The following is an 18,559-nucleotide window of genomic DNA, read 5'->3' as shown; positions in this document are numbered from 1 at the left end:
AATTCCGATTGGCTGATAGGATTCTATCAGCCAATCGGAATTAAGGTAGGAATATTCTGATTGGCTGATGGAATCGGAACAGCCAATAGAATGCAAGCTCAATCTGATTGGCTGATTGGATCAGCCAATCGGATTGAACTTGAATCTGATTGGCTGATTCAAGTTCATTTATTTCGTTAGATTTAAATTATATTTAAGTTAGGGGGTGTTAGGGTTAGGGTTAGAATTAACTTTAGGGGTTAAAAAATGTATTATAGTAGCGGTGAGCTCCAGTCGGCAGATTAGGGGTTAATGCTTGAAGTTAGGTGTCGGCGATGTTAGGGAGGGCAGATTAGGGGTTAATACTATTTATTATAGGGTTATTGAGGCGGGAGTGAGGCGGATTAGGGGTTAATAACTTTATTATAATAGCGGCGCGGTCCGGTCGGCAGATTAGGCGTTAATAAGTGTAGGCAGGTGGAGGCGACGTTGAGGGGGGCAGATTAGGGGTTAATAAATATAATATAGGGGTCTGCGGTGTTAGGGGCAGCAGATTAGGGGTTCATAGGGATAACGTAGGTGGCAGCGGCGTGCGGTCGGCAGATTAGGGGTTAATAAGTGTAGGCAGGTGGAGGCGACGTTGAGGGGGGCAGATTAGGGGTTAATAAATATAATATAGGGGTCGGCGGTGTTAGGGGCAGCAGATTACGGGTTGATAGGGATAAAGTAGGTGGCAGCGGCGTGCGGTCGGCAGATTAGGGGTTAAAAATTTTTAATAGAGTGGCGGCGATGTGGGGGGACCTCGGTTTAGGGGTACATAGGTAGTTTATGGGTGTTAGTGTACTTTAGAGCACAGTAGTTAAGAGCTTTATGAACCGGCGTTAGCCCAGAAAGCTCTTAACTACTGACTTTTTTTCTGCGGCTGGAGTTTTGTCGTTAGATTTCTAACGCTCACTTCAGCCAAGACTCTAAATACCGGCGTTAGAAATATCCCATTGAAAAGATAGGATACGCAAATGGCGTAGGGGGATCTGCGGTATGGAAAAGTCGCGGCTGGAAAGTGAGCGTTAGACCCTTTCCTGACTGACTCCAAATACCAGAGGGCGGTAAAAACCAGCGTTAGGAGCCTCTAACGCTGGTTTTCACGGCTACCGCCCAACTCTAAATCTAGCCGATAGTGTTATATAACTCAGGCTCTGTGTATCCATCTTACCCTATATAGTGTTATATAGCTCAGGCTCTGTGTATACATCTTACCGTATATAGTGTTATATAGCTCATGTTCTGTGTATACATCTTACTGTATATAGTGTTATATAGCTCATGCTCTGTGTATACATCTTACCGTATATAGTGTTATATAGCTCATGTTCTGTGTATACATCTTACTGTATATAGTGTTATATAGCTCATGCTCTGTGTATACATCTTACCGTATTAAGGCCTAGATTTGGAGTTCGGCGTTAGCCATGAAAACCAGCGTTAGAGGCTCCTAACGCTGGTTTCTTACGCACTCCGGTATTTAGAGTTTATTTACCGCGACTCAAAATACACCTAACGCTCACCTTTCTACCGCCACCTCAGACCCAGTAGTAAACATATACCGACAAAAAAAACATCCACGAATCACAAAAAAAATATTACACAAAGTACACTTACACTCATACAAACACTACACTATCTTTATTTTTCATATTTATTTTGTTTTCGGTAAAATACAAAGGATTAAAGTTGCGAGATCTCGGGTGTTTGAAATAAATCCACAAAAATCCATTTTCCCATTGACTTACATGGACACACGGGAAAAGACCCTCATATACCTACATCTAACTAATAACATTATCACAAACATACACTCATCGATGCATACAAACAATATACACCACATTACATACACAAAATATTTATTTATTACAAAAAGAACACGATTTAGTGACTTTTTCACACAAGCTCATGACGTCACTCACTTTACGAGGAAAACCAGTCTTAGAAAAAAAAATTAGAAATCTTTAGAGCCTCCATTGACTTCTATTGGGAAGACGTGCTCGTGCACGCGAAACCCTCATTTCCCTAACGCACGCAAATAGCGTAGACTGAAAAACTCCAAATACCAGCGCTAGAAAATACATGATTTCATGCGTTAGACACAGCTATGATAAATAGATCAAGAAATGACTATTTCCCTATGGTGGACTTATGGTTTTTAATTATTAAATATTCACAACACCATAAATTTGTTTCACACTTTTAGATTACATCAACTACAAATCCACATCACTAGTAACACATTATTATTTCAATAAAATTACATTTAAAATTAAAATAAAATTCAATACACATTTCTGGATTCACAAACACTACACAATGGGAAACACCTCTCATTTACCTTTATTATTGCATTTCAGTTATTCAACTCTTATGCTTGCAGCAACTGCATATTTACATAGGCTTAACACATAATCACTCATGGATGCACATATATTACTTTTAACATTCACTCATACATGTGCATTCAAATGATGGGGGAAAAACACATTACATTCTCTACAGGAATCACAAAACACAACATATGGATTTTACTGTACTTTTAACATCATGATTCCATCACAATAAACCATTAGGAATTACCTACAAAAAAAACATCATTACACCAGATTACAGATGTCACTTTATGGGAAGGAACAACAATGCCAGACCGCTATATACAAGTCAGCATATGTGGGACACAATCACAATATATACGTACATGTACATAACACGCATCACCCATCACGCAACCACAAAGCACACATTTAGATTTTATTCAGCACACAATAACAATGTAGCACAATACAACAACACAATGAGGATTTCACAACTACATAGGCAGGTTAATAATATCATGACGTCATTAGAAGATTCAACCATACACATCACAGATTCACCACTGTACCGCCCCTTTAGGAACTTTAACACTCAATACTTATATATACAATACTACAGATGACAGCCGGAAGTTCTTCAGTATTAGTGCCATTTTTATGGCACGCATACAATATTGTCAGATCTAAAATCACGTATATATACAATACTACAGATGACAGCCGGAAGTTCTTCAGTATTAGTGCCATTTGAATGGGACGCATACAATATTGACATCTCGGCAATCACTTATATATACAATACTACAGATGACAGCCGGAAGTTATTCAGCATTAGTGCGATTTTAATGGGACGCATACAATATTGACAGCTCGGCAATCACTTATATATACAATACTACAGATGACAGCCGGAAGTTATTCAGTATTAGTGCGATTTGAAAGGGACGCATACAATATTGACATCTCGGCAATCACTTATATATACAATACTACAGATGACAGCCGGAAGTTATTCAGTATTAGTGCCATTTTAATGGGACGCATACAATATTGACAGCTCGGCAATCACTTATATATACAATACTACAGATGGCAGACGGGAAGTTTGGAATTATTATTGCGATTTTAAAGGGACGCATACAATATTGACAGCTCGGCAATCACTTATATATACAATACTACAGATGGCAGACGGGAAGTTCGGAATTATTATTGCGATTTTAAAGGGACGCATACAATATTGACAGCTCGGCAATCACTTATATCTACAATACTACAGATGGCAGACGGGAAGTTCGGAATTATTATTGCGATTTTAAAGGGACGCATACAATATTGACAGCTCGGCAATCACTTATATATACAATCCTACAGATGGCAGCTGTTACTTTATCGTTTACAAACAATATTGCAGCAACATTGATCGATCACATTCGATGCACATTATACACAACTATGCACTTTCATTCATGTTAGCCTGGACGTGTGCTTGTTACTATAAGATCGCGTTTAAGAAATATTGATTACGCATATGAACAAACATTACAAACATGCACTGTATGTGTGATATTTGACACTTTCACATTGAGATTCATTGTTGGAAAACAACATTTCAGCAAACAACAAAAAAACGCCCACTGTGAAAGCATTCGCGCCGCTCACATACAAACAAGTGAATACAATCAGCAATCATTACAAACTCAATACCATTGGACTAATCGTACTATAAATCCCCCAAACAACATGGCCAAAGCATCACTTGTGATCCACATCAGATCAAGTGCATACCTTGTTACGCTGTTTTGAAAGATGGATGACGATGACATGGTAGACACTGCTGGTGCTGCTATTGGCGAACTAGCTGTTGGTCGAATCAGGCAGCCTCGGCGGCTCAGACCGAGACGAAGGGGTCGTCTGGTTCGAGGTCCTCGTGTCTACAGGGTGAGAACAGCTCATTGGCCTTTACGATCTTCTTAAACCTCATTTGGAGCCACGTATACAAATAAGGACTGCTGTTCCCCCCATGAGTAAGATGCTAAGCTGTCTATACGTCCTGGCCTCCGGGAGTTTTCAATCCGGACAACTGTACATGCATGGCCTGGCTCAAGGTACATTCTCTGTGGTGTTTGATAACTTTCTGGACGCCATGGTACGTATCAGTAAGCAATACATAGGATTCCCACAGAATGATGGTGATTGGAGGCGCCTGAAGCGGGAATTCTTTGATATTGCTCAATTGCCCAATGTCTTGGGAGCCATAGATTGTACCCACATTGCGCTGCGTGCTCCAATTGATGACTTGCCCTTCAGAAATCGCAAACATTTTCATAGCCTCAACGTGCAGTATGTTTGTGACGCACGGATGAGGATTATGCATGTGTATGCGAATTTTGGAGGGGCTTGTCATGATGCCCGCATCCTCTCTCTGTCGTCCCTGTGGAGCCAGTTTGAGGAAAGACAAATGCCCCCTGGTTATCTCGTTGGTGAGTATTTGTGCTCAACATGGTTAATAATGTTGACAATTGGCCCTGTATTTTTTAACTGTTAGCGTCATGTTCATCTATAGGATTAAATTTAACCATTTGTTATTTAGCGACGCTAATGTCTATTTTTATTTAAATGCAGATATGTAGCATGTCTTACCTTAAGTGTTCAGATAGAGAATGCAATGTAACCATGTAGTTAGCATTTTACACAAGGTTTGTTTTCAGAACAATACGCATATGTAGCATGTCTTAGCTGAAATGGGAAGCTATTATCTCATGCAATTTAACCCTGTCATTGTCTCTTTCTGCTAATGTCTAGTTTTATTTAAATGCAGATATGTAGCATGTCTTACCTTAAGTGTTCAGATAGAGAATGCAATGTAACCATGTAGTTAGCATTTTACACAAGGTTTGTTTTCAGAACAATACGCATATGTAGCATGTCTTAGCTGAAATGGGAAGCTATTATCTCATGCAATTTAACCCTGTCATTGTCTCTTTCTGCTAATGTCTAGTTTTATTTAAATGCAGATATGTAGCATGTCTTACCTTAAGTGTTCAGATAGAGAATGCAATGTAACCATGTAGTTAGCATTTTACACAAGGTTTGTTTTCAGAACAATACGCATATGTAGCATGTCTTAGCTGAAATGGGAAGCTATTATCTCATGCAATTTAACCCTGTCATTGTCTCTTTCTGCTAATGTCTAGTTTTATTTAAATGCAGATATGTAGCATGTCTTACCTTAAGTGTTCAGATAGAGAATGCAATGTAACCATGTAGTTAGCATTTTACACAAGGTTTGTTTTCAGAACAATACGCATATGTAGCATGTCTTAGCTGAAATGGGAAGCTATTATCTCATGCAATTTAACCCTGTCATTGTCTCTTTCTGCTAATGTCTAGTTTTATTTAAATGCAGATATGTAGCATGTCTTACCTTAAGTGTTCAGATAGAGAATGCAATGTAACCATGTAGTTAGCATTTTACACAAGGTTTGTTTTCAGAACAATACGCATATGTAGCATGTCTTAGCTGAAATGGGAAGCTATTATCTCATGCAATTTAACCCTGTCATTGTCTCTTTCTGCTAATGTCTAGTTTTATTTAAATGCAGATATGTAGCATGTCTTACCTTAAGTGTTCAGATAGAGAATGCAATGTAACCATGTAGTTAGCATTTTACACAAGGTTTGTTTTCAGAACAATACGCATATGTAGCATGTCTTAGCTGAAATGGGAAGATACAGAATAATATAGAAATTTGATTTTTTGGATGTTTCTGACAAGTTTTAATATGGATTATGGTTTTTAACAAAAAAAAAATTATACAACAATATACTAGTTTAAGTATTCTGTTTGAATTATGTTCTGTTCAAAATTTATAGGTGATTCTGGGTACATGAGCCGGCCTTGGCTCATTACCCCCTTGCGTAGCCCGACTGATGTGTCTGAGGAGCGCTACAATAGGGCTCATAAGAGAACCAGGGCGGTGGTTGAAAGGATGTTCGGGCTCCTGAAGATGAGATTCAGGTGCCAGGACCGTTCTGGAGGAGCACTCCAGTACAACCCAAAGAAGGTGGCGAAGATCGTTGTAGCCTGTAGCGTCCTGCATAATATTGCACAGCGGGCTGGGATGCTGCAGGACGTCCCGGTGGACAGAGACCTCCTCAGAGATGAGGAGGATGATCCTGTTCTAGAGGGGGAATTCCAGGACGAGGGACTTGATGTCAGAGCAGACGTCATCAACCGCCACTTTAGACGGTAAAGAATAGAAGTTAGACTGTAGTATTTTCAATAGATGTGAACTCTAGGGAAATGACAAGTAGAGAATTGTGCAAACATGTTAGTATTGATCAAATGTTAGAATAATTTATAATTTTCATAATATAGGTGATGCTCTGGGCATTGGGTCCTATAGCGAGTCTTTGCCACCTGGTTTTTAAAGAGGACATCAGATGGTAAGTAGAAATGTATGGACTGTTGCTGGCATGATTTGTACACAAATACATCATATGACATACATTTTAAAAAATAGATTTTTGTTTACACATTACTTAAAATGTACATAATCAGAAAGGGATACTCTAGAATGACTATGGTTCAATGTCACACAGAGGTTTTTTATGCTCAATATGACTCATCTTCACACTTGATAGAAAATAACACAGGTTCATACACAGGCTTAGTAAGCTAGTGACAGATATTTATTATGAAATGGGGGGTGGGAGAGGGGTACAGAACTGATTCACACACTTGTATGAATTTTTTTTTTTAAATTTATTACATTAGGGAGATGACTTAATCTAAAGACTGAAAGGGAACAATTTGAAGCCTGACAGTCAAGATTGCCCAGAATGACAGTGGGGAAAAAGCCAAGATTTAAATTGAAATATACCAATGGGATCATGTCTGGCATTATCTTTCAATTCTGCTGACCTTGAAAACCATACAAAGACATGTTCACATGGTAAGTGCAAACTATTTAATAGAATAAGGCTGTGGAGACATCCTATTGGAGACACTTAGATGATTTTCTATTTTGTAGATGGTATTTCCCAGTCCTCTATTTAATGAACTGATGAATAAGACACCTATTGAAGATCAACTGTTTACCCCTGAATTGACTTTCAAAGACCATGCATTATCCAGGTTGGTGCATGCTAGTTAAGAATCACATGAAGAATGTTGATTATTGTTAGCTTACATACATTAGTCATACTTATTTCATCATTAGATATTTAGGGATCACAATCAGAAAAAGGAATACATATTATAGTTGATATAGAGGTATTTGAATGGACATGAAATATTAGATTTATGTTCAGCATACATATATTGTTGAAATGTGATATACATTATTATGTATAATTTGAATTTTGGATATTTAAATATAATTTTTAATCAACAATATAATGGTGTATGTATTTCATTAATTTTAAATCAATTTAATGATTATCTTTAAAAAATGTTGATCAAAGTTAGAGCATAGACACAATATGATTTTAAATGTATTTTATGAATATTTGACAACGTGTGTATTAACTTTGTTCCATTTTTATTATTTTTCATTTCAGATTGGCATCTGATGACTTCCAGGAATATTTAATTTTTTTCTATTAAATATATTTTGACATGTTAATACTAAATATTTTATTATTAAATACATTATTTTGAACAGATTCTACTAAATATCAATATAATCTGTAAATAAATCAAACTTGGACTCCCATGACTGGTAGTTGGCTATTTGACAAGCACATGCATAAGATCAAATAATGCATTAATATTAGAAAATAAAATGCTTCCGAGAATATAAAAATATATTTTATAACATTAATTGGGGAGTCAGATTCTTCAATGCTTTTATATTGAAAATGTATATATTAAAATTATTTAGGATATGTAGTAAAATTTTTTTTTTTTTTAACATTTAATAAGGTGAAGTGGTTCAATTACATGAAAGTGACAGTGTTGTTGAATGTAAAAATAATTGTATAAGATCATGTATCTTCCTTAGGTATCTCAAAAAATTAATAGAAAAATTATTTAAATTATTACATTTATAAATGGTAGGTCATTTAACTTTATATTTTTAAAAAATTAGTTATTGGATGCCAGGTTAATCTATGTAATTTTCTAGTGGAGTCATTTAACTATACTTAGTAATATTATGTATTTATTACAATCTTACCTCTTGGGTTAGACATCAAATATCTATATAGAATGTAAATTCCCCTTTTGTTTATTTTGTCAATGTTAAATAAAAATACAAAATGTTTGGGTCCTTAAAGGGACATTCACAAAGTATATTTTGTATAGATTTTTAAAAATATCATACAAGAATTTAAACATATTTAGAAAGTACTATAGAATTACATTCAGTCTTTAAATATACTTGTTAAAATAAAAAAAACAATGCACATATCTTAGTCAATGATATAAGGCATCTATATGCAAACAACAATCAGCATCAAAATAGCCTATGTAGAGATGTATTTAATCCAAGAATATATATAATTACAATATAATGATTGAATAACAAAACATATTAAGTTGTTCAAATATAAGAATATTATACAAAATGCATACATAACATATAGCTTAATGTCCCTCTACGCTGAAGGCTAAAAAAGACCTCATTTAATAAATATATTTCAGTCAGTGTGTAAAACAATCTAGAATTTAATCTAAATTTGCTTTACTCATATGTTAGACTCATTTAGCAAAAGGAAGGTGCCTAGGTTTATGATATTTTAAGCATTATTGTGAAATGTTTATTTAAAGGGACATGAACTCAAAATATACTTAAAGGTAGACAGTTAAAAAATTAATGATTTATACATTCTGAATGAGTATTCTATTGGAATAAACTTTAAAACTTGTCTCATATTATGAATGCTCATTGTGATGTTGCTATCATTACTTTAAAAATAAGGCAGTAAATAGCTAATTTATTTGCTTCAGTACTCTGGAGAGAACTTGATTGTTTGGAATAATTGATGCAACAATCGTCAAGGACAACCCATGTTTTTATAAAACAATTGTCCGTAATATAAAATATCATTATTGATTTGCAAAGAAACATAACAAGATAACTGTTAACATTTGATAATCTGATTAAAGAATAAAGTTGATTAACATTTCATGCTCAATCACCAATGCTAAATTTGTTTGGCCAGTGTCCCTTTAAGAGATTTAAAGAGTGTATTTACTTATCTTGCTATCTTGACATACTTTGCTTGAAAAGCATATCGAGATCGGCTCAGTAGATGAAGATTGGTGGATGCACAGAGATGCCTTTTGTGATTGTCTCAACCATGTGCATTTAAATTTCTTCTGTTGAGGATATATAAATACTAATGGAAAATGATTCACATTTTAAAGTGTAAACAATCTTCTATCTCTACAGATCATTTGATACAATTGTTTGTAATGTCTCTTTAAAACTAAAGACGCCATTGCACAATAACATATATGAGCACTTCAGACAAATACAAGCTCGAGGTTTATTTGCGAATAACAAAGCTGTAGTTTAATATTTATAAACAGATTATCAAAGTTACTGACATTCTAAACTGAATTTTAACATTAATAAATATTGCGTGGGAAACGCATCTTGAAACACCAGATTAGCATCTTTAAACATTAGAGTCTAATGTCACGCAATAGCACACAATCAATGTGCATTATAAAGACATTTAATAGAGCAATGTCAATACTTCACAATAAATGTATTTAAAGAACAATAAAGACATACAATATGAAATGTGTATTTGTATTAAAGAAACAGACCGTTATTAAACCGAGAAATGTCGACAACATTAATAATGTGACAGTATTAGATTTTAAAGAGTATTTAATAATTAATATTTAACGGATCACGGATATTAAATCTGCGTCACACATATCCGCATGACAGGCCCATGAGTTACAAATAAGTCTACATGAAAAATGAAGTTACAGCACCACCATGAGGTATGTGTAAGGAAGTTACTAAGATATGAAACATTAAGGAACGGCCAATCAGAGTTCATCACACAAACACAACTTGAGTCAGGATGGTCTCACAGACATTATAACAATATTTCAAACTTTTATCCAATCAGATGTACAGATAAATTGTCCCATGGTGCATCTCATGTTTACTTCACCATATAAAAGTCCATTACACGTTGCCATCTTTGTCAGTTCTCTAATGCCTGCAGGCAATATATATTATTATTATAATTATACAACCCAGCAGGCATGTCAGTTCCCAGGTTCACCAAGGAGGAGAGCGCTGCACTGGTCCATGCCGTCAAGGACTTTTATCCCCAGCTGTTTGGGAACAAGAGGAGCTCAACAGATGCGCCTGTTAAGAAGGCCCTCTGGGAGTCTATCACCAATGCGGTTAGATTGGTGTGTGACGTCCAGAGGACCCAGGATCAGATCATGAGGAGATTCGGAGATATGAGGTTGCGTTTATCGAAAAAAGTAAACCTCATAAGGGACTGGGTACAAGCCCGTAAAAGAGGGGGCCAAAGAAAGGCCCCGCGGAAACTGTACCTACTCCCTTATGAGGTGACTTTATGCGAGCTCCTCAATCTCCGGGTCCCCAAAAGATTTAGATCCTCGCCATCCTCGGCCTCCTCTTCTTCCCTCCCAGCTGCGGGATCTGAAAGTCCTGACGCGGGGGCCAGGGCAGATGCTTCTCCGTCCGGTGGCCTGGGAGGAGATGATAGAGAATCTGAACCAGGTAATTATCCAACTTCATATAATATATATTTTTTTTTTTTTTATAATCAAAATATGTGTATATAGTCAGATACTAAACCTATACAGATCTCACAACATACACTACATATGATGTTTAGATATCTGATTTTAGATTATTGACACATGAAATAGGAATGATGTTTCTTGCGCTCTACAGAATATGCGTCACAGAGCGGAAATGTAATTTCTCATCCACGTTAACATGGGTTTGCGGAAAGTGGCATTGCTTTATACATATTGGTGAAATGACGGATGCGTAATTCCGCTTGGAATCATTGCGCAATGATCGCGAAAATGGCATTTCTCATCCACGTTAACATGGGTTTGCGGAAAGTGGCATTGCTTTATACATGTTGTTCAAATGACGGATGCGTAATTCCGCTTGGAATCATTGCGCAATGATCGCGAAAATGGCATTTCTCATCCACGTTAACATGGGTTTGCGGAAAGTGGCATTGCTTTATACATGTTGTTAAAAATTAAATGGGAATTCTTAGATTAGTGAAGAATACAGTATTCTTATTTTCAATATTATAGCTAATAAAAAACGAATAATACAAAACAATTATAACATATGGCCATCAATTGATGATTATGTAATAACAAGCAGATATTCTTAAAGATACAGTAAACAACACAACTGATTGAAAATAAGAGTCCAGGATATATTTTTAATTAATTTAATTGAGGAAACTATTAACTCATGGGACTACCAAAGGATTAATATTTTTCAATTGATTTGTTATTAATGTAAATTTTTTAAACATGGCATGATTAGTATTAATGATATGCAATCCTCATTTAATATATTACAGATATGGATGTGGCTGCTGGATCCTCAAGCCAGGGCTTGTCACAGTATGGTATGTCTCTTTTTAATTGACATTTGTCTTAGAAACATGGACTGAACATTACATACTAAATACACATTGTTCAATATTTATATGTAATGTCTATTTAATAGATGAAAATTAAATAATTATTCTGATATCCTTAAAGAACATATTACATTTTAATTGCATGCTCAATACCATTCATGACATCAACATATGGGGGCCCATTTATCAAAGGGCTTGCGGACCTGATCCGACACTGCGGATCAGGTCCGCAAGACCTCGCTAAATGCGGAGAGCAATACGCTCTCCACATTTAACATTGCACCAGCAGCTCACAAGAGCTGCTGGTGCAACGCCGCCCCCTGCTGACTCGCGGCCAATCGGCCGCCAGCAGGGAGCTGTCAATCAACCCGATCGTATTCGATCGGGTTGATTTCCGGTGATTCCTGTCCGCCTGCTCAGAGCAGGCGGACAGGGTTATGGAGCAGCGGTCTTTAGACCGCTGCTTCATAACTTGTGTTTCTGGCGAGTCTGAAGACTCGCCAGAAATACGGCCCTTCAAGCTCCGTACGGAGCTTGATAAATGGGCCTGTTAGAGTAGATAATTCATTAACAACAACATTGTGGAATCAATTTAATTTTACATTAAAGGGATACTGAGCTACAATTATTAATATTGTCATTCAGATACAGTATGCAATATTAATAAACATAAAAATATAATACTATCATCATATGTGACATATTCTATTGCTAAATGTATTGTAAAATAAAGAAAGTACGTTTATGTGCATCTAAATTTTGGTTGACCAACCTGGGTTTTTATTGATGATTGGTGGATACCTTCAACAAACAATATTTATTGAATCCAATATTCCTTATCTGCCTTTAAGATTAATATCGAGCAACATTCTAATTATAATAGGAGTCAATGTTAAATCATTTTTTACAGTTTGAACATAGAAATCAATTATTTAAATTAATCATGTCAGTGTCCCTTTAAGACAAAATAGATTCATTCATCTTTACATTCTTTTTATTAAAAACTATTGATATATAAATCACATTCTCTGTTGGAGTTACTTTATAGATATCTGCATACTCTAACAGCACCATGATTACATATTTGTAATAATCAATTTTGTTTTGTATTGTGATAAATATGTGTTGTGTCCTAAACAAGATTACTGTACATTGCAAAAATGGCTCGATGTGACACATGTGTTTGTTTAGATTTGTCAACAGATGCTACTCAATATGTGGTTTGTGTGTATTCTTGTAACTTCTTAAGGACATATGACGGAATTATTCCGTCATAAAACAATTGAGCAAAGTGAAAGCCGTGTCCTTAAAGGGTTAAGAACATTGATCATTGGGTATATTTAGATATGCAATAGCAGCATCTGAGATGATTTTGATGTCTAATGTAGTCTGACATTAAACATATGTTCAATACAGATATTTTTACAGAATCCCCTTGATTCAATCAAGCATTTTCTGGTGTAATGACTGCTCTATTCTTCACATTTTAAAGTTGATTAATGTTAAAATTCTATACAGATGTGATTTAGTGATATCCCAAATGTGTTTAATAATATATATCTATATCATTCATAGAGAGAGTTGGTGTGGTGAGCCCACAGGAATCCAGCAGTGACATAGAGACGCCTTTGCGGTCTCCTGGTAAGTCCATTGACTCATTTATATGTAATTGAAGGTGTATTGCTAATCAATATTATGATCATGATTCTGATGAAGCATAACATTATAAAAATTCAAAATATTTATCTTCTGATTATATATTAATTTATTTTTCATATTGAACGATTAATAATTTCTACTTTATTAGTCTACACATTTGTTATTCATAAGATGTATAACATATGTTTGTTTCCATTAGATTTTTTGACAACAGTCATCAAGTGATACACACATGAGAAATCTTAAATGTTCTATGTACTATGCTTTTATGAATTTAACATTAATACAAACAATACATTAAAATTAATATTCATTGACAATAACAAATCTATTGTCATTTGTATGCTCCATCAAAATGATGTAAATCATAACTTTGTGTGTGTATATCTTTAATGCAACATTGATGTGCGTATTTGAGCAACAGTAACATATGTTATAATATCTGATCTTAACGTGTACACAACATGTTATGTTTTACAGAGATTGCTGTCACATGTGGGACGGAGGAGGAAGAGGCTGCCTTGGAGTCTGATGGTATGTGAAATATATCTATCATGTTTCCAACATGTTTCTTTTTTGGAAATCATTTTATTGAAGACATTAAAAGTCTACAGCTTTTGCCCTTTAAAAAGGAATATCATTTGTCTGTTCAAATACACTACTGCCCCCTTTCTATATCAGGCAGCATGAAATTCTGCTTGTATATTAATTTTTAAAAATTTATAATTCATGCCATCATTATGTCACATGCATATTCCATGCCAAAACACAATAATAAGGTTCAAATTGTACAGACAGTCATTGATATTCATCTGAGTGCCTATATACATACCATATCCTCATTTCAGAATTGTTTAAAAATTCAAACACACTTCGAAGTATATTGAAAACATAATCAATTTGAAATGCGTTGATTTGATGTCAGGATGTATGAGATGTTAATATATTTTCTTTACATTTTCAGATGGATCCACCACTTCTGGTCATCTGGTTTCCGCCCCTGCCCAGTCACAGACCCCTCCCCATGCACACACCCATGACCATGGCCACACCCCTGCACAGACCCAGAGCCCTTCCCATGACCAAACTCATGACCATGCCCAGACCACTGCCAGCCCTTCCCATATTTCATATCCTGTCCCTCCCAAAAAACGCCCATACACCCCCCTTCGCCGCTCTCCCCGTATTCTGGCCCGTACAGCTGCCCAGACCCAAACTCCCCACTCCCCAGCTGTACGGCCTACCCCGGAGCGGCAGCTCACCCCTCCCCAAGCCATTCACATCCCTCCCCAAGCCAATCCCATCCCTCCCCCCTGTCTCAACCTTCATTGTCCTGGGTGTCAGATTGTCCTTCCCAGGCACAGCTGTAAGTATCATTCTAAATACACTTTATAAGATACTTAAAGGTACAGTGAAGTTAAATTTGTTAAATTGTGATTCAAATCCAGCATGCAATGTTAATCAAATTTATAATTTAATACTCTTATTAATTATTCGTCATTCTCTTGATATATTTTTAAAAAAAAAGTAATTCCTATAATTAGTTTAAACAATAAAATAAATCTGGCCATCATTTCTTTATTGTTGGATGAATGTATCCATCAACCAGCATGCACAAACAAAGTTGATAAAAAAATATTGGCTTCCATAAAAAGCAACATTCTTGCTTTCAAAATATAGCTTGAGAATTAAAACATATAATGAATATGTGTAATTTATAACGATTTGTCATGTCATGCTCTATCTGAATGAGTCCATTAAATATTTAGGTTCAGTGTCCCTTTAATTGGATATCGCTACATATACCAAACACCACTACTTGGATCCAAAATTTTATGTACAAATGTGGATACATTATCTCTTGTCTAACCCAGTGGGAATGTAATGTCTTCTGTTTGCTATGTTTACACAGCTTGTCCTCAATGAAAAAATGTTTAAGGATAGGTGTGCCTACCACAGTCTAAATTTAATTTGTAAATTTCTGATGTAAGTACAATGTAAATCCTTTAACAAGATTTGATACACTCAAGCTGTATAAGTGGATCATCTAAAACCAATTAAAGGGGACAACATGTTTGAGTAACATGTCCCTTTAATGATTTCTGTCTGTCTGAATAACCTAATTCATGTGTAAAGAATAAATGTAAACTAATTAATGTAAATAATTATTTGTCTTTATGATGAGAATGTATGTATTAAATTTTTTTAGTCTGTTGTGTTGTGTAATTATCCTTAATATTTAATTTTATTTTATTTTAGGCTGTGACTCAGCATGGCTCATGCTAGAAGGGATAGCAAGAGTAGAGCAGGCCGTGTTGAGGAACGCAGCTGTCCTGAGAGGGATGAACGACACCATGCAGGCCCAGCTCCGGGTTCAGGACTTGACTCTGCGTGAAATTATGCGATTACGTTCAAGGCCTGAATCTGGAGCTGGACATGCACAGGACAATGAAGAGGATGACCAGTAAGTGGAGGATCTGGATATGCTCCATGGTGGCAGATAAGAATCCTCCGTCCACATGTTGAATTTTTATTGTTAGTGTTGCCATTTGGCCTTTTTTTCTGTTTATTGTTGTGCCTGTTGCACTCTTTTACCTTGTCATATGTCTCCAATGGGGCTATGCTGGCCCTTGGCAACTCTCTTCATGGACTGTGATGCACTGTGTTACCTTGTCATATGTCTCCAATGGGGCTATGCTGGCCCTTGGCAACTCTCTTCATGGACTGTGATGCACTGTGTTACCTTGTCATATGTCTCCAATGGGGCTATGCTGGCCCTTGGCAACTCTCTTCATGGACTTTGATGCACTGTGTTACCTTGTCATATGTCTCCAATGGGGCTATGCTGGCCCTTGGCAACTCTCTTCATGGACTGTGATGCACTGTGTTACCTTGTCATATGTCTCCAATGGGGCTATGCTGGCCCTTGGCAACTCTCTTCATGGACTGTGATGCACTGTGTTACCTTGTCATATGTCTCCAATGGGGCTATGCTGGCCCTTGGCAGCTCTCTTCATGGACTTTGATGCACTGTGTTACCTTGTCATATGTCTCCAATGGGGCTATGCTGGCCCTTGGCAACTCTCTTCATGGACTGTGATGCACTGTGTTACCTTGTCATATGTCTCCAATGGGGCTATGCTTGCCCTTGGCAACTCTCTTCATGGACTTTGATGCACTGTGTTACCTTGTCATATGTCTCCAATGGGGCTATGCTGGCCCTTGGCAACTCTCTTCATGGACTGTGATGCACTGTGTTACCTTGTTATATGTCTCCAATGGGGCTATGCTGGCCCTTGGCAACTCTCTTCATGGACTGTGATGCACTGTGTTACCTTGTCATATGTCTCCAATGGGGCTATGCTGGCCCTTGGCAACTCTCTTCATGGACTGTGATGCACTGTGTTACCTTGTCATATGTCTCCAATGGGGCTATGCTGGCCCTTGGCAACTCTCTTCATGGACTGTGATGCACTGTGTTACCTTGTCATATGTCTCCAATGGGGCTATGCTGGCCCTTGGCAACTCTCTTCATGGACTGTGATGCACTGTGTTACCTTGTCATATGTCTCCAATGGGGCTATGCTGGCCCTTGGCAACTCTCTTCATGGCCTTTGATGCACTGTGTTACCTTGTCATATGTCTCCAATGGGGCTATGCTGGCCCTTGGCAACTCTCTTCATGGACTTTGATGCACTGTGTTACCTTGTCATATGTCTCCAATGGGGCTATGCTGGCCCTTGGCAACTCTCTTCATGGACTGTGATGCACTGTGTTACCTTGTCATATGGCTCATATATTCCTTATTTTTACAAGATTATTTATAAACGTTGTGTATGTTTTCTTACATACTAATAAAATACATTTTATTTCACAAATAATTGTCCTCATTCTTCCTGTTATTTTTTGAAAGCTCTAGTTTATGTTGTTGATCCTTAAAGGGACCTACCAAATATATTTGTTATACTGAAATCATATATGTAAGACAATAGTCAATGACTTTAAGATTAACATCTCCAATGTAATCTTATTATTTGTCTTTATATTATTTTCTCTTAGCTCTATCATTGCCTGATTATGATTAGCAGAGTAATTTCTTTATATATGTATATATAGATTGGTATTTGTGTATATATGTATATTTAAATGTTCAGATCCATGTGTGTATTTAGAAAGTCTGCATGAATTGATGCACCTTTACCAAATGATCTGAGTATTGATAAAATGATATAATCCCTGTAAAGTCTTCATTTTATTGAAATAGTATTGACTATGTGTATGCTCTTTTTAAAAACAAAATAATGTCCCTTTAAGTGATGTTGATCACAATTGTTAATGAATGTATTTCCATTTGTAAAGCGTTTTTGTCCTTTTTACAAGAACAAAGACATATAATTTTATTAATAAACAATCTTATTGTAATGTTGACAGCACCTGTATTTCATTTTCAAATCTATATTAGTGTAAAAGTGTAACCAAATAAATCTCTGTGTGTAATGCAAATAATTTAGATGATGAATATTAGTTAACTAATATGTTAACAAAATACATCTCCTCCCATATATGGCTATAGGTAGGCTGACAATAATTAAACTTGAATAAATGACACGTTTAATCAATACATGTATAACTATTGTTATTCAACAACAATCCAAACATATCTTAAAACATCAATGGCATATGTATTTCTCATGTGTATCTTTTAAATGTTAAAGGTATACACCATAGCTATAGTTCAAGGGACAGTCAAGTCCGAAAAGATGATTCAGGATTTGTTGTCATTCCTAGATAGCAATCTACACACATACTAGTTCCTAAAATATAAATACGTTTCTTAGTGATATGCCAAGCTGTCACTGATTCCTTGTATTGTCTGCGGTTTTTCAGCGATCTCGGATGCGCCATGTTGCTTAAGACGTCACCTGCCAGGCTGT

Source organism: Bombina bombina, chromosome 3 (genome assembly GCF_027579735.1).
Source record: "Bombina bombina isolate aBomBom1 chromosome 3, aBomBom1.pri, whole genome shotgun sequence".
NCBI lineage: Eukaryota > Metazoa > Chordata > Amphibia > Anura > Bombinatoridae > Bombina > Bombina bombina.
This window is presented reverse-complemented; position numbering follows the sequence as displayed.